General features: G+C 44.4%; 1 long non-coding RNA gene across 1 annotated transcript; it reads left to right on the top strand.

The window, feature by feature from the left end:
• Positions 1–13,876: 13,876 nt before the first annotated feature.
• On the top strand, positions 13,877–15,095 carry LOC148211224 (uncharacterized). The gene is made up of 2 exons (XR_015790662.1): positions 13,877–14,352; positions 14,490–15,095. It is a non-coding gene; the product is annotated as an uncharacterized LOC148211224 (long non-coding RNA).
• The last annotated feature ends 1,600 nt before the right edge of the window (positions 15,096–16,695 follow it).

The raw sequence follows: 16,695 nt of genomic DNA, 5'->3' as shown, positions 1-16,695 counted from the left end.
CCTCTACCTCTTACATCCACGAAAAAGTTTCAATATCTATTTTCGGAAGGGTTGCTGGTTCATGGAGGATGAAAGGCCATTTTTATGGCTTACAGTCTGATTTTGAATTTCAACTTCCAGCACCATTACTTCTTCCTCGTTCTGGTTTTTAACATATTCACTTTCTTCAATGACACACTCACACCCTTTGTCTTGGTGCAGCCATTTTCGCCTCCATAGGTTTTGAATTTCTACTCTAATCAAGCCTAGCTAGCTGCTTGGATTCTGAGAAAATTGATAAGCAAAATTTAAGATTAAACACAACTTTTTGGGAAATTTTCTTTGCTTATTTTTTGCACAAACTTCTTTGCTTGCAGTCTAATATTCTCCCGAGCTGATTTACAAATAAAATTTAAAGCATAAGTAGTTTTATCTATGCTGTGACGATATGCTTTTAGAGATTATTAAGACGCTATGAACTACACATGTTAGTTTTGTTTCAAAATATTACGGACTAAATTTTTTTAGCAAACTAATGAACGAACCAAATCATCGCATATTGATCCTCTCTTCATTATTGAACACCGATTAATTGAATAGAAAGTACCAAAAATTACTATTTCAATATAATGTTTATTGTGATTGTTTTTTCTTTAACTTGTGATATTTTGGTTCAAAGTTAAAAAGAGAGATCTTCTCAACATAGGATTCCAAAATATAAAAAAGTACACAATGACTAACACCAATATGATTTTAAAATATTGAGGGTCCAAATTCTAAATTGAGCTTTAATATTTATTTCCAAATTCTAAATTGAGCTTTAAGATTTTATTATTTTGCTAGATAATTGATTTTTTTTTATAAATATTAAACAGAGAGTAGCATTAATAAAAAAATGGGTGCATAATAACCATAATTGGTATTTGAAAGTTGCAAGTTTATCAATAATAAGTGTAGATCCAGTTCATTAAACAATCCGGAATATGTTAAGTTAAAGGTCTAACAAAAATTTACATGAAACCAGACAAGTTTACAAACCAACATACGAATTTGTTCTGATCTCATAGAGTAAGGTTAACCCACCAAAAATAAAATATTCTGTGAAACTAACATCTTTGCTATAATTTACATCATAAAAACATAGGATAAACATCACTCAAGAATGTTTCAAAATCTAACATAAATAAATTGTTGCAGAAACTAGAAAGAGAGAAAATAAAAACGTATAATCTAAGCTAAAAATCAAGGTTCCTCTCTCAATGATAGGACAACAAAGGAATGCAAATTCATAACACCTATCATCAAATTAAACCAATGGAAATATCCAAAATAAACTTTCACTACAATTATCAATACCCACATTTCAGTTTGTTACAAGAAATTCAAGGAATTGAGAAAAACAAAAATGAAATGGAGTTGATTGTATACAAAGTTAATCAATATACTGGTATTTAATTAAGCATTAAATCGGCTAGAAATAACATCCCCAAATACCGATACTAGTTTTTGTTTACAATTGGATTCGTCGATGCTTCTGGGTTTTCCATTAGATCGAGGTTCTTAAGTTTATTTCTTGACGGCGATATCAAGTAAGGAGTAGAGGGGGATAAAGGTGAAGAGTTGCAGTTGAATCAGGCAAGGAATGGCAATGGCGGGAGGCGAGCGAAAACGACAGCCAGCAAACACAGAGGAGAAAGAGAGGAGAGAAGAAAGAAAAAAATTTGATGAGGGACGGTGTGAAATTACTTGGGCAAAAAAAGATCATCGTTATGGTTATAAAATTTTACTGACCGACTTTTTCCGATGATATTAAAAAGGCGTCAGGAAAGAAGACTTTTCCCGACTCTATTAAAAAAACATTGGGAAAAAATCGATCTTTTCTTCTATTGTCTATTATTCTCGGTGGCTTTCATAAAATTTGGTAAATGTGAGCGATACTGACGCCTTTTTGGTGTGTCGGGAGAAATGGTGTCATCATAGCCCTAAATTCGTTTTGCTTAAGTTGGAATATAACCTGAACATCAAAAAGGATTTGAAATTTGGGTGTAACCACCAGGCCAAAACTCCATTTTCTATCAATGAGATACAAGATATTATATTAAGCTAAAGACACTCCACATAGGAAGTAGGAAGAAAGAAACTACTTTTTGTAGTTTGACCACTCGAAAATTAAGATTACCATGCTACTTATATTTACATATTTTAAATAAATTAATTAAACCTTAAACTCTAAATCATAAATCTTACACTCTAATCCCTAAAAGCCGAAAAATTCAAAGAAAACCCCTATAAAATTATGTAAGAAATAAGTGCATTGATTAGCTACTATAATTGTTTAATTATTTATTAAAATATTATCATTTAACCATTAATGTAAATATTTGTATGAAATGGTCATCAATTCTCACCGGGTAATAATACATTTTAAAATATAATTATAAATATAATAGAATTACATTTATCGAGGGCAATTTGAAAAAAAAGACTTATTTAAATCTTAGAAATCTAGATTTCTAAATATTAAAAAATATATATATATTTGTGAAATATCATGTGTAACCGGTGAAATTTCTCTTTTTTTTTTTAAATTAAAATATACTTTGGGTCATTTTGTGTTGAGATTTGTTAGATAAGAATCAGCGTAGGGAGGAAAACCATAAAACCATTAATTGTTACACTAATTTAAACATTTCCCTTCCAAATAACTTAATTGATCTCAAGTATCATGTTTTTCTGTTGATAATATTTTGTTTTCATGGGTTTAATAAATTCTCATTCGATGAGTTTCATCATGTCAACAATTATACAAGTTGTTTGGGGAAGGGAGTACCCTGGACACGTGGAGGACCCCCATTGGTGCTCCAAGATGGCTCATGAGTCATCCCAGCTCGGATAGCCGAGATGGCTGCCACCAACGCCGACGAAAGCTAAGTATGAGGGCCGAGGTGAACCTGGCCCATGTCCGACCTACCGGGGAGCTCGGTAGGGGCCGATGTGAGCAACCGTCTGCGGCGTGATTATCGGGCGTAACCGTCGGTCCTGAGATTACCGAGTGTAATCGACGATCCCGAGATTACAGGGTGTAACCGTTGCCAGATTAGCGGGACTACCACCCATAAGTAGAGGACTTCACTCCACGATCAGGTACGATGATCTCTGGCTTCGAACTAAACTTGGAATCCGACCTATACTGACTTGATCGTCGGAGTGCTCACCTTTTTTGTGCAGGTCCGCCCAAGTGTTCAGGTCGGTCCGAAGGCCGAGTTCGAGCTACAATCAGGAACACACTGTTGTGCAAATCCTTGCATAAACATTTGGCGCCGTCTGTGGGAACGACTGACAATCTAAGTCATCCCAATTCCTTTAAACCAACACGCGAGCGAACATGGTTCAACCAGCGAATTCAACCAATACGACAGATCGGAGGACTCTAGCTGCCAGCGATGCCCACCAGAGGGAGGTCGGAGCAGCGGCGGTAGAGGGGCAAGGTCACGACGGCCTAGCAATGGAACCCCTCCGTAGGTTGGCGCGGATCACCGTGCCTGCCCTACCGCCGCGCACCCGAGGACGTCCAAGGCCACCCGTGGCCGAGGTGGGACGTCTAAGAAGGGCGCCCGGGGTCCAGCCCCGGCTCCAACAAGCGAGAATTTTGATGCGCTCCAGAAAGAGATGGAGGCAATGCGCACACAAATGCGCTCCATGGAGGCAATGTATAACGAAATGGTGCTGGCTGCAGGCGCAGGGTCCCGATCTGAAAATCGAGTGACGCGCATGGACGTACGCGAGCAAAGGGGTTCCCACCTCGGCCCACCCGAGGAAGAACGTCCCGAAGACAACGAGAGTGAGGGGTACACTCGCCAGAGGGGAGACCTCCGTGAGCATCTCAACAGAAAGAGAGGCTCGTCTCTCCGAAAAGGGCAGTCACCGTCCCGCTCCCACAGGAGCTCCAACCAGCAGGCTGAATCCTCTCACGACCCCGCAGGGATAATCACAAGGGAGTAGTTCGACCAGCTGAGGGGGGAGCTCGATGCTCAAGTGGAAGCCTTAAAGGCCAAATGTGAGCAGAAAGACGATTCACTGAACGATGGCGACTTGGGAGAATCGCCTTTCACCTCGGACGTTTTGGAAGCACCAATCCCTCCGAAGTTCAAAGCTCCTACCGTGAAGCCTTATGACGGGACGAAGGACCCTAAGGACTATGTTGAAGTCTTTGAAGGCCTCATGGACTTCCAAGCGGCATCAGACGCAATCAAATGCCGCGCCTTTCAGATCGCGCTTACTGGCAGCGCGCGATTGTGGTACCGGAGACTGCCAGCCAGGTCGATCTCGACCTACTCTCAGCTGAGAAGGGAGTTCCTCGCCCAGTTCTCTTCTCGGCACTATGACAAAAAGACAGCGACCCATCTCGCCACCATCAGGCAGAAGGAGGGGGAGACACTGCGGGAGTATGTCACCAGATTCCAGGAGGAGCAGTTGAAGGTTGCACACTGCTCCGATGACTCGGCCATGTGCTATTTCCTCACCGGTCTAGCCGACGAAGCCCTCACGGTGAAACTTGGAGAGGAGGCCCCGGCCACCTTCGTCGAGGTGCTCCAGAAGGCGAAGAAAGTCATCGATGGACAGGAGCTCCTCCGAACCAAAACCGGCCGACCTGAACGAAAGATCGGCCGGGGCAGAAGTGGAAAAGATGAAAGGGCAGATCCCAAGTCCAAAGGATCCTTCTCCAGCGGCCGAGCTGAGTATCGAAGGGAGGAGAACAGACCTACCAGGAGCCGACCTTACGAGCGCTTCACCCCAACCACGATTCCAAATTCCGAGGTCCTAACGAACATCGAGGATTCTGGAATGGAAAAACTACTCAAGCGTCCGGAGAAACTTCGGGGAGCCCCGGAGAGGCGCAGCAAGGACAAGTATTGCCGCTTCCATCGGGAGCACGGCCACAACACGTCGGACTGCTGGGAATTGAAGCGCCAAATTGAAGATCTAATTCAAGACGGCTACTTCAAGAAGTTTGTGGGAAAGCCCGGGACCAGCTCAGCAGAGAAAAAGGAAGAGCGAAAGCGTTCAAGGACGCCACCTCGGCGCACCGACCGACCTGCGGTCATCAATACCATTTTTGGAGGGCCAAGCGGGGGTCAATCCGGACATAAAAGAAAGGAGTTAGCCCGTGCAGCCAGACGCGAGGTGTGCATCATCAGGGAGCAGGGGCCGACCTACCCAATCACCTTCGACGGTGCAGACTTGGAGGAGGTCCACCTGCCCCACAATGATGCCCTTGTGATTGCTCTCTTGATTGATCATGTGGTGGTTAGGAGAGTGCTGGTAGACGGGGGCGCATCCGCTAACATCCTGTCCTTACCGACCTACCTCGCCTTGGGCTGGACGAGGTCGCAATTGAAGAGAAGCCCGACGCCGCTGGTTGGGTTCTCTGGAGAATCGGTCATCCCAGAGGGTTGTATCGACTTGCCGGTCACGCTGGGGCAGGACCAAACTCGGATCACTCAAATGGCCGAGTTCGTGGTAGTTCCGTCGGCCTATAACGCCATCTTTGGGAGACCCATCATCCACTCATTTCGGGCCATTCCTTCAACACTTCATCAAGTTTTGAAGTATCCCACCCCCAATGGCGTGGGCACGGTCCGAGAAGAACAAACCGCTTCGAGGGAGTGTTATGCCGCCGCACTCAAAGGCTCATCGGTCTGCGCCCTCGAAACTCTCAGGGATGGGACGCTCGAGGTCGAGGCCGACCTGCCGAGGAAGGAGTTTGCCGCACCCACTGAGGAGCTCGAGCTTGTTCCTCTGCTTAGTCCCGAGAAGCAGGTAAGCATAGGAACCAAGCTGGGGGCCACCGACAGAGAGGAGCTAATCCACTTCCTCAGATCCAACTCGGACGTCTTTGCGTGGTCCCATGAGGACATGCCTGGCATTGACCCGCGAATTATGACGCATCGCCTCAGCATAGATCCATCATTCCGACCTGTGAAACAAAGGAGAAGACCTATAAACAAGGAGAGGAGTGATGTAATTGTTGAGGAAGTTAACAAACTTTTGAAAGCTGAATACATAAGAGAAATTTCGTATCCCGAGTGGCTCTCCAATGTTGTATTAGTTAAAAAATCTAACTGCAAGTGGAGAATGTGCGTAGATTTTACGAACTTAAATAAGGCATGTCCGAAAGATTGCTTCCCACTGCCGAGGATTGATCAGCTCGTGGACGCCACGACCGGGCACGAACTGCTCACCTTCATGGACGCCTACTCTGGGTACAACCAAATCAAGATGCATGTCCCAGATGAAGGTCATACCGCTTTCATAACAGACCAAGGTCTATACTGCTACAAGGTCATGCCCTTCGGGTTAAAGAACGCAGGAGCGACCTACCAGAGAATGGTGAAGAAAATGTTCGCCAGGCAGATCGGCCGGAATATGGAAGTGTATGTGGACGACATGCTTGTCAAGAGCAAGCAGTCTAAGTCGCATCTCTCCGACTTGGCCGAAGCCTTCGAGGTTCTGAGGGCATATCAAATGAAGCTCAACCCTGCTAAGTGTGCCTTTGGAGTCTCCTCGGGAAAATTCCTTGGCTTCCTGGTAAACAACCGGGGAATCGAGGCCAACCCCGAAAAGATTAAAGCCGTGATCGAGATGGAGGCACCTAAAACGCTGAAGCAGCTTCAGTGCCTCAATGGCAGGATTGCGGCCCTGAACCGGTTTGTTTCAAGGTCGACAGATAAGTGCCTCCCTTTCTTCAAGGTCTTACGAAAGAAAGGGTCGTTTGAATGGACAGCGGAGTGCGAGCAAGCGTTTCAGCAATTGAAGAGCTACCTCTGTTCGGCACCCTTGCTTGCCAAGCCCATGCCGGGGGACAAGCTCCAATTGTACCTAGCAGTGTCTGACAGTGCCGTCAGCTCGGCCCTAATCAGGCAAGAGGAAGCGCGACAAAACCCGGTCTACTACACAAGCAAGGCTATGACTGAAGCCGAGACTAGATACCCTCAGATGGAGAAGTTGGCTCTCGCTCTGGTCACCTCGGCCCGACGACTTAGACCATACTTCCAAGCCCATACGGTGGTGGTGCTCACTAACTTGCCCCTTAAAAGTATCTTCCACAAGCCGGAAGCTTCCGGACGCCTAATGAAGTGGGCAATAGAGTTAAGTGAGTACGACATCCAGTTCGCACCCAGAACTGCGTTAAAAGGACAAGCAACGGCAGATTTCATAGCCGAGCTCACACCACCTTCCGAGCTGAGCGAGTCCGACCTACCTTGGACAGTCTATGTCGACGGATCCTCCAATGAGAAGGGGTGCGGAGCCGGGGTCCTCTTGCTCGGACCAGGGGGTGAGCGATTTGAGTATGCCTTGCGGTTCAGCTTCCGGACTTCTAACAACGAGGCTGAGTATGAAGCATTTATTGCCGGCCTGCGAATCGCTCGAACATTGGGGGCCTCTTGTGTTAATGTCTTCAGTGACTCCCAGCTGGTTGTGAGCCAGATCAAGGACGAATACCAAGCCAAAGACACCCGAATGGAGAAGTATTTAGGCAAGGTCAGATCATACCTCGCCCAGTTTCGAACTTACGAGGTAAGCCGGATTCCGCGAGCAGAAAATTCTAATGCTGACGCCTTGGCCAAGTTAGCATCGGCGTATGAGACCGACCTCGCCAGGTCGGTCCCCGTCGAGATCCTAGATAATCCCTCGATCTTAGAACCAGGTCTGATGGAGATCGGCGCTCTAGAATCCTCATGGATGGACCCGATCACAGACTTCATTAGGGGTAACTCACCACAAGATCCCAAGGAGCGTAGAAAGTTGGCAAGGCGGGCAGCTCGGTTCGTGGTCCGAGATGGTGCATTGTACCGACGTGGCTTTTCCCTACCTCTATTGAAATGCCTAACCCCTGAAGAGGGCCTGTACGTCCTCAGAGAGATCCACGAAGGAGTGTGCGGCAATCACTCAGGCGCCCGGTCGCTGTCAGCCAAAGTGATCCGGCAAGGATACTATTGGCCGACCCTCAGCCAGGACGCCAAGAAGTTCGTTAGAACTTGCGACAATTGCCAACGCTACGGAACCATAATCCGCCAACCTCCCGAGCTGCTCACCCCCATCTCGGCCCCATGGCCATTCGCACAGTGGGGGGTAGATATCATTGGTCCTTTCCCTTTGGGCAAGGGCCAGACCAAGTTCGCTGTGGTTGCTGTGGATTACTTCACCAAGTGGGCCGAGGCCGAGGCGCTCTCCCACATAACGGAATCCAGGGTCACGTCCTTCGTATGGACGAATATCATATGTCGCTTTGGTATACCGCAGGCCATAGTGACAGACAATGGGAAGCAGTTTGACAACGCCAAGTTCAAAGACTTTTGCAGCAAACTTGGTATAAGTCATCTCAGCTCGTCCCCCGCACACCCGCAAGCAAATGGGCAGGTGGAGGCAGTCAACAAGATCATCAAGCGAGGCATCAAACTTAGACTGGACTCCAAGAAAGGCAGGTGGGCCGAGGAGCTACCAGAGGTTCTGTGGTCGTACCGGACCACCCAACGAGAGTCGACGGGTGAGACCCCGTTCTCCCTGGCCTTCGGCTCCGAAGCTGTAGTCCCGGTTGAGATCGGCATGCCATCTGACAGAGTAGAACATTACGACCCTACGACGAATGAGGATGAGCTGCTCCTCAACCTCGACTTGTTGGAAGAAAGGAGAGCAATGGCCCAGCTACGCCTGACGGAATATCAGGGCAGAATGGCCAGACATTACAATGCCCGCGTTCGACCTCGGGCCTTTCAGGTCGGACATCTGGTCTTAAGGAGGGTCCAAGCGCATGTGGGTGCCCTTGATCCGGCCTGGGAGGGCCCGTTTGAGATTAAGGGCATAATCCGACCTGGGACGTACATATTGGCCGATCTGAAAGGAGACGTCCTCGCGCACCCGTGGAACGCGGAGCACCTGAAGCGTTATTATCCTTGAAATGACAAAAGGATTTTCAATGCATCTGTAAAGACTGTTCCAAAAGAATTATGATCGGAATAAATGTGATGATTTAATTTCATGCTTCCGAGCTCGACCAGAAATTAAATGGGGGCCACGGACTCCCACGCGATCCCATTCCAGCAGTTGGTTCAAATTCAATCCTTCGAAGCCTAAGGGTACGAGGTGCGATGCCAAAACCACTGACGAACTTAAAATTCAAACCTTCAAGGCAAAGGGGCGATGTGAAAAGTTCAAAATGATCAAGCCTCCGAATTTGGGGGTACGAGGAACGATATGAAGAACAGTTACGGACTTAGGATTTTAGCCTTTTTACCTTTTTAAGTTAAGGGTGAAATGTTAAAAATACAGAGTTGGTGCAATGTATTGAACATTAAGAGATTCGAACTCAAAACTTTCAAATTATGTTAATTAAAGGCGCGACCCCAAAAGTAAGAGGTGCGAGGTGACATTAGCTGCAGTTCAAAGGAAAGGCAAAGAAAAGAGGTTGCTAACAACAAAGTAGAAGCAAATGGGAGTCTCTTTATTGAATGAAGAACAGAGCCAAGGCTTATAGACCTTGCAGCTCTGCCCTGACACTTACAAAACAAAAGAAAAGGAGGAAGAACAGCGAAAAGCCTCGTGAAGGGCGGTCGCCTAAGAGCCTGCTGGGGAAGCGCCCTCTTGAGTGGAGCCGACCTGGTCCTCTTCGGGATCGGAGTAGTCAGAGTCCAGATCCCTGACATACTGATCCACCAACGCTTGGGGGCCAGGGGTGCCGCCAGGCCCAGACGCCCACTTCTCGGCATACCTCCTTTTCAGACCGCTGAGATCGATCTGAAGGTCGGGCATGTCGGAAGCAATGCCCTTCATGAGGAACTTGAAGCCCGCGTCAGAAAAGTCTTTGGCAAATCCATCGAAGTCAGGATGTTGCCTAAACGCTTCCTCCAGTAGGACTCCATTGCTGAGGCGCTCCTTCGCCGTCTCCAGCTCGGCAAACGAATGCTCCAGCTCCTTATCCTTCGCTTCAAGCGCCTGGAGCATGTCGTCCTTCTCCTTCAGGAGCTGGAACTTCTCCCTCTCCAGGCCCCTGGTAATAGCGTGGGCAGCTCGGAGTTGGGCCTGGCGCCTGTCCTCCTCCTTCTTCAACAGCTCGGCCTGGGACTCCACCTCGGCCTTCAAAGTCTCCACCTCAGAATGAGCCTTCAGCAGCTCATCCTTCATGGTGGAGGAAGCAGTCTCCAAGGCAGCGGAGAACTCCTCTTTCTCCCTCGCTGCCAGAACTTCCCTCCCATCCAGCTCGGCCTTGACAGCCAGAGCCGATTGAATGGAAGCAACGAACGCCTGCGAAATGGTAGAAGGAAAAAGTTAGATCGAACTACCTGTTGGGCGAAATCAAGCAATAATGGGGCACTAGTCTTACCTCGGCGGCGTAGTCGATGGTCCTCTGCAGAACGGACCCAGGGGCGCTCACAAATTTGGACGCCCTCCTTAGGCAGCGGTCCAAACTTGCAGCCGAGATGCGGGACACCTGGTCCCTCACCCCGGAACTTGACGGCTCAATTCTGAACCGTGCCGTCACTTCGGACGTCCCGCCCATCCTGGCCGCAGGATCGTCCACCCGATCTGCGAAACTTGCAGGCAAGACCCCGCAAGCTCCGACCTCCGAGGGGGGATCGCCTTCTTTTTCTTCCTTCTTCGCTTCGGAGGGGCTTCCTCCCTCGCCTCCTCGCCCAAAGGCGGGGCGTCCGCCGCCTCGGTTTGGGCGTCCACCGCCTTGGTCTGATCCCTGGGGCGCTTCTCCCTCGAGGGACCCCCAGAAGACTCCAGCTCGATCACCGGGGCTGGATCTTCCGAGGCAGGCCCTACCACGGCAGGTGTGGCAGGTTTCGAACCCTGGGCGGCCTCAAGAGCATGGGCTCGGCCCTTAGACTTGCACTTCACGCCGCTTGCAAATCCGCAAACCATGGCTGCGAGATAAAAACAAGGGTCAACACAAGGTTAGAGGAAAAAGGGGGAAGGCAAGCTCGGCATACCAAGTTCAGAGTTCGACCTTGAGGATTCAATGGGACGAACTGCAGGGTTGTAATCTAGCAGCCCGGACTCAAGCAGCAGTTCGTCAGTCACCAGGGTTCCGACCTTCCTACCCCTCGGAAAGCGCTCCTTGTAGTATTTCAGAGTATCGAAGGAGGCCTGCGTAAGCTCGGGGACTGGCCAGATTGAAACTGCACGAAGACAAAATCCAAGTTAGACCTGAATGACAGAAGAAAATTACGAAAAGTAAGAACTACTCCGTACCTAGGTTCCCAAACCTAGTGGGGACGTCAAAGAAGGAACGACCTGACTCGTCCTTTGCGAGCCATTCCCCGGAAGCGTAGAACCACTTCCTCACCATCCCTTGATGGAGGTCGGCCCCTTAACTATACCGCCTGCGCCTTTCCTTGCGCACATATAGAACCGACCGGGCTTCTTAGCTATCCTTTTCGCCTCGAAGCACGCGAGGAGCTGGTCTACGTCCAACAGCTCGGCCTCCTCACTATCCCGAGCTCGTAGCCAAAAGAGGATGGCCAAAGCAAAAATTACACCCCACCCATTGGGGGCCACTTGAGCCGGAGCCAACCCAGTCCGAAAGAGAAACTCTTGGACAAAAGGGTGAAGAGGAAGTCTGAGGCCGTACTCAAACATTTTGAAGTAGAGAGTGACCCATCCCTCTGGAGGATTGTCAGCTCTCTCCCCCTCCTCCGGAAGCCTGAGGAGGATGTTCTCAGGGATAGCGAACCCCCTACCGAGGGATCCGAGGTAGTGCTCAGGTATCCTAGAAGGGTATTCCAAACCCTGACCTGAAGTGGAGGCGTCACTATCCTCCCCGTCATCAGAGATTCTAAAGTTTTCTATCTCCTCGAGCTCGGACTCTAACCTACGAGCTAGATCGGACCCTAGGTTGCTGCTAATAGAGGACGACATGGCAATTACGTTCGAAAGAGAGAGGAAAGAGACCGACCTACCAGGGGTTCGAGCTGCCTTCAGATCGAACTCCAAGAACTCAAGGAACGTAAGGTATGATCTGAAGGATTGGGGGCATTTATAGCCCGTCGGAGGAATTTCCCCACCGTACACGTGTAATCAACGAGCGGCTAAGATCCTCTCTGAGATCCGAAGCGTCGGAATATTTGAATATTCAGACGATAAATCTTTTGCGACGGTTGTATTTTCCCACAAATAGGAAATCGCCACGTGTCCAAAGCAAGTCGGATGAACTTCTCTACCAGGTTGAGATCGGACCAGACAGAGAGGGGGCCAATGTTTGGGGAAGGGAATACCCTGGACACGTGGAGGACCCCCATTGGTGCTCCAAGATGGCTCATGAGTCATCCCAGCTCGGATAGCCGAGATGGCTGCCACCAACGCCGACGAAAGCTAAGTATGAGGGCCGAGGTGAACCTGGCCCAGGTCCGACCTACCGGGGAGCTCGGTAGGGGCCGATGTGAGCAACTGTCTGCGGCGTGATTATCGGGCGTAACCGTCGGTCCCGAGATCAGCGGGTGTAACCGACGGTCCCGAGATTACCGAATGTAACCGTCGCGAGATTAGCGGGACCACCACCCATAAGTAGAGGATCTCACTCCCCGATCAGGTACGATGATCTCTGGCTTCGAACTAAAGTTGGAATCCGACCTATACTGACTTGATCGTCGGAGTGCTCACCTTTTTTGTGCAGGTCCGCCCAAGTGTTCAGGTCGGTCCGGAGGTCGAGTTCGAGCTACAATCAGGAACACACTGTTGTGCAAATCCTTGCATAAACAAATTGTTACACTAATTTAAACATTTCCCTTCCAAATAACTTAATTGATCTCAAGTATCATGTTTTTCTGTTGATAATATTTTGTTTTCATGGGTTTAATAAATTCTCATTCGATGAGTTTCATCATGTCAACAATTATACAAGTTACTGTATTTTATTTCTCGCACTAATTTAATAAATTTGGAAACCACAAAATTTTAGTATTTTTCTAAATTAAAATTTCTTTTTACGTCGCAATATATCTAAGTGCTCTAATTAATTATTAAGAAATATTTTCTCTAACTCCGCTTGTCCTTAATTATTTAATCCACTTAAAGCACAATAACTTGTCGTGTGTTATTTTGCTAGCGAGAAACAACTTATTAATACAGTGAACTTGTTATGTTAACGTTAAATTAACTAAGTAAATTGGAGAGAGATTAATTTAAATTTTTTGAACTTCGACTATAAAATGAAAAAAAAATTAGAATCTAAATTGTTCTTTTTAGTTTTATATTAAAACATCAAGGTATGGAAAGAAAAAACAAACAACATCAAGTTTTAAGAATGCGAATCTATTTTTTTCAATTCATAGTTGGATTTCTCAATTGAGCATTTCTTAAGAAACAAAATTAGAAAAATATGCCAATATACTAGAGTGAGAAAAGATTAGTTTTGTTTAAAAAAAAAAAAGAAAAGAAAAAGACTGCATAATGCACTCTACCATGCATGCAGCAACATTGAAAATCAGGCCCTGGTTCACATGCTACTTTTAAAAAAATAAAGAATTTAATTTAATTATTTTTTTAATCTTTATTCAATGGATTTTTTTCTCCACTCATTCTATTGCTTGTTTTGTTTTCTTGTCTTGATGTTTTCATTCCTCACTTTACAGCACACCACCCACCTGTATTCTTCTTCTTATTGCCTCTCCATTCTTCTCCCTTAATTTAAAACAAAAAAGGCATGTCAAGACAAAATTTAATCCTGTATCTATATATTTAATCCACCTAGTATTTGACTGGCGACGAGGTCGAAGTACAATATACATCCACCAATTACAGCCTCAGTACCACAAATTAGGCAATATTAATTTTGTTTTATTTTCAGAAATTTGAAGTGACAAAACCCACCGGCCAACGACCGGATCGAGGTGGTATGTGGTTGCTACATGGATACGTCACAGTATACATACGCGCCACATCATCAATACTTGGCACGTCGCTCGACACATGGATTCCAATGCCTGCACAAGTGTACACATTGATTACTCTCTTAAATTTATCCGCTATTTGTTTTAATTTAAATTTAACTTTAAGATTCTTTCCAAATATAATTTGTTTGTTTGGAAACAAACCATGTTTATCTTCAACGCATTCAAATGTTTGTCTTTACACATATCTCCATTACTTTGTTCAAGGTTATCCAATATTCATGCATGACTTCAGCTTCACTACTAAATTACTACTAGCACACTAGCGGTCTAAGCCTATATATATGCATGGGTAATCAGATAAAGAATATGTTCCCACCAAATTCATCAATTCAAACAGGAAACAAAACTCACTTTGTTTTCGTTCGATATGGAGCTCCCTGTCTGCATCACTCTCATGATCTCGCTTCTCTTGGTCATGGTAGCCAACCTTCCCAATTTCCTCATCTAAAATTTTTTTATATATGTGAAATTATTGTTTTTGTCAAGATTAATTACTCAAATATTATACAATTCTCTAACACCTTTTTTTTTCTTCTTTGTGATCTGATGTTTTAGTTTGTGAGTACCACAGAGTCCAGAAAGGAATTGAAAGATCATTGGTTCAAGAATGTGATGGAAGATGAGTCATTGCCTAATTTAAAGTCACTTTTTCCTCGAAGTGAAAAGCTTTTCATTAACGAGCTTGAACCAAGCACTGACAATGCTTTACTTGCCTATAAAATTGAACGATCATCTCCCACATTCTTTCAGAAAAAACCAGCTTCCATTAAAGCTATAGAGCATCAACCAATAGAGCTTGAACCAAGCACTGACAATGCTTTACTTGCCTATAAAATGGAACGTTCATCTCCCACATTCTTTCAGAAAAAACTAGCTTCCATTAAGGGTCTAGAGCCTGCACCATTAAAGCTTGAACCTAGCACTGACAATGCTTTACTTGCCTATAAAATGGAATAATCATCTCCCACATCTTCAACTTGAACTAGCGTGTACTGCCATCAATGTAATAAAAAGAAATAATAAGAGAGTGACCTCAAGCGCTAGCTCGTGTATCGTTTTTCTCAGTTTTAGTTATGTAATGCATTGAAATAAATGTATGTTTGAATCTGTAATGTTACTCTATTTGTATTATGTCGTATGAATTCTGAGTTTCTTTTATAATTTTATGGTAAGTTATCGGGTTTAGATAAATTTAATCATATATGAATATCTAACACTCCCATCACTTTTGGGCTTGGAAAATTGCACAAGCCCCGATAAGTGGAAATAAATAATAAATACGAAACACAACATCTTCTGCTATGATAAAATGTGAATTAATATGATTAAACGACCAATCAACTAAAAAGCTTATAAGCTGATATGCTAAGGCAAATTTAATCATATATTGATATCCAACAATATAGAAACATGTTTACAATATTAAAATAATAGAGTTTGATTACACTGTGTTGTTGTCCATTTAACTCCAATAAAAAGGAAACTTAAGGGCTCGTTTGGTAATATTCTTGTTTACTCTTTCCATTTCGATCTCATTTCCTTTGTCTAGTTTTTAATTTTTCTAGAACGAGAAACATGAATAGGTTTGATAACTATTTTTGTTGAAAGAAAAACAGAAAAAAAAAATATGTTTGATAACTATTTACTATTTTTTTTTTATATAAAGACTTGTAAGGGTTGGGTTTCGAACCCACAACCTCTTATGCATGGCAACATATATCTTAACTCAAGTTGATATATTTTTGTTGTTAGTTAAAATGAGATTTAGTAGATATAGCGCAAAAAAAAAAAAGATATAACATATACTCGAATAATATAATACATTAAGAAAAATATAATTTATAATAGAATTTTTTTAATAAATTATTAGCTTTAAATACAAAATGAAATAATTTTCATTTAAAAATAGATTTTTTTGAAGAAAATATAATATCCTGAAATAAAGAAAAAAAATTTAAAATATTTTAAATTTGAAAAATAAAAAATATAATTTTGTTTAAGAAATATGAAAAGGAATAAACCATGTTTTTATTAATATGAAAATCTAAATTAGACAGTAGTGGATGGTGTGAAATTTGGGCACAAAGTTGCACCAGTAGAGTAATTACTCGACACATAATTGCATCCACACTCATTCACAATAATGAAACCAAAACTCTCATGAATCTAAAATCTCGAGATGTATAGATTAGATATCCAATATTGAACCATGTGATACATACTAATACCACCCAAATATATATTTGCATATTGTCAACACAAAATAATGAATGGTAACCTAAATCAAAATATTTACAAATCTCAAGTTTAAGTTTAAATTGGTGGAGATAAAATGTAGAGAAATTAAGGAAACACAAAATTAACCAATTCGAACCCAACAGTAGTGTTATTTTCGTAAGACAATTTTGTTCCCTCTATGGTATTCAGGTTTCATGAACAATTGTCTCTCAGTATAGGATAGATATACCAACATGTGAATGCAACACTTCACGCACAGGACTCAACGAACTCAAAGTATTTAAGTACTCGTACACACGAAAAAAGAGAGAATTTGAGGGATGCTTTTTTTTGTTTCTCAAAACTGAAAAGAAACCACAATTTATAGATTATTTGTGGCCATTCAAATAGTCACATCTTTACGTATAAGATTATGTCTTTTGATAAAAGACATATCCTTTCATATAAGTTTGTATCATTTACAAAATATACATCCTATCACGAAAATTTGTATTTCTTTATTTTACGAAAATTAATTTTTTTT

This window comes from Momordica charantia, assembly GCF_013281855.1.
Source record: "Momordica charantia cultivar OHB3-1 chromosome 5 unlocalized genomic scaffold, Mcharantia_2.0 BLBB01000005.1, whole genome shotgun sequence".
NCBI classification, from domain to species: domain Eukaryota; kingdom Viridiplantae; phylum Streptophyta; class Magnoliopsida; order Cucurbitales; family Cucurbitaceae; genus Momordica; species Momordica charantia.
The sequence above is the reverse complement of the archived record's forward strand: the minus strand, read 5'-3'. Positions and strand labels throughout refer to the sequence as shown.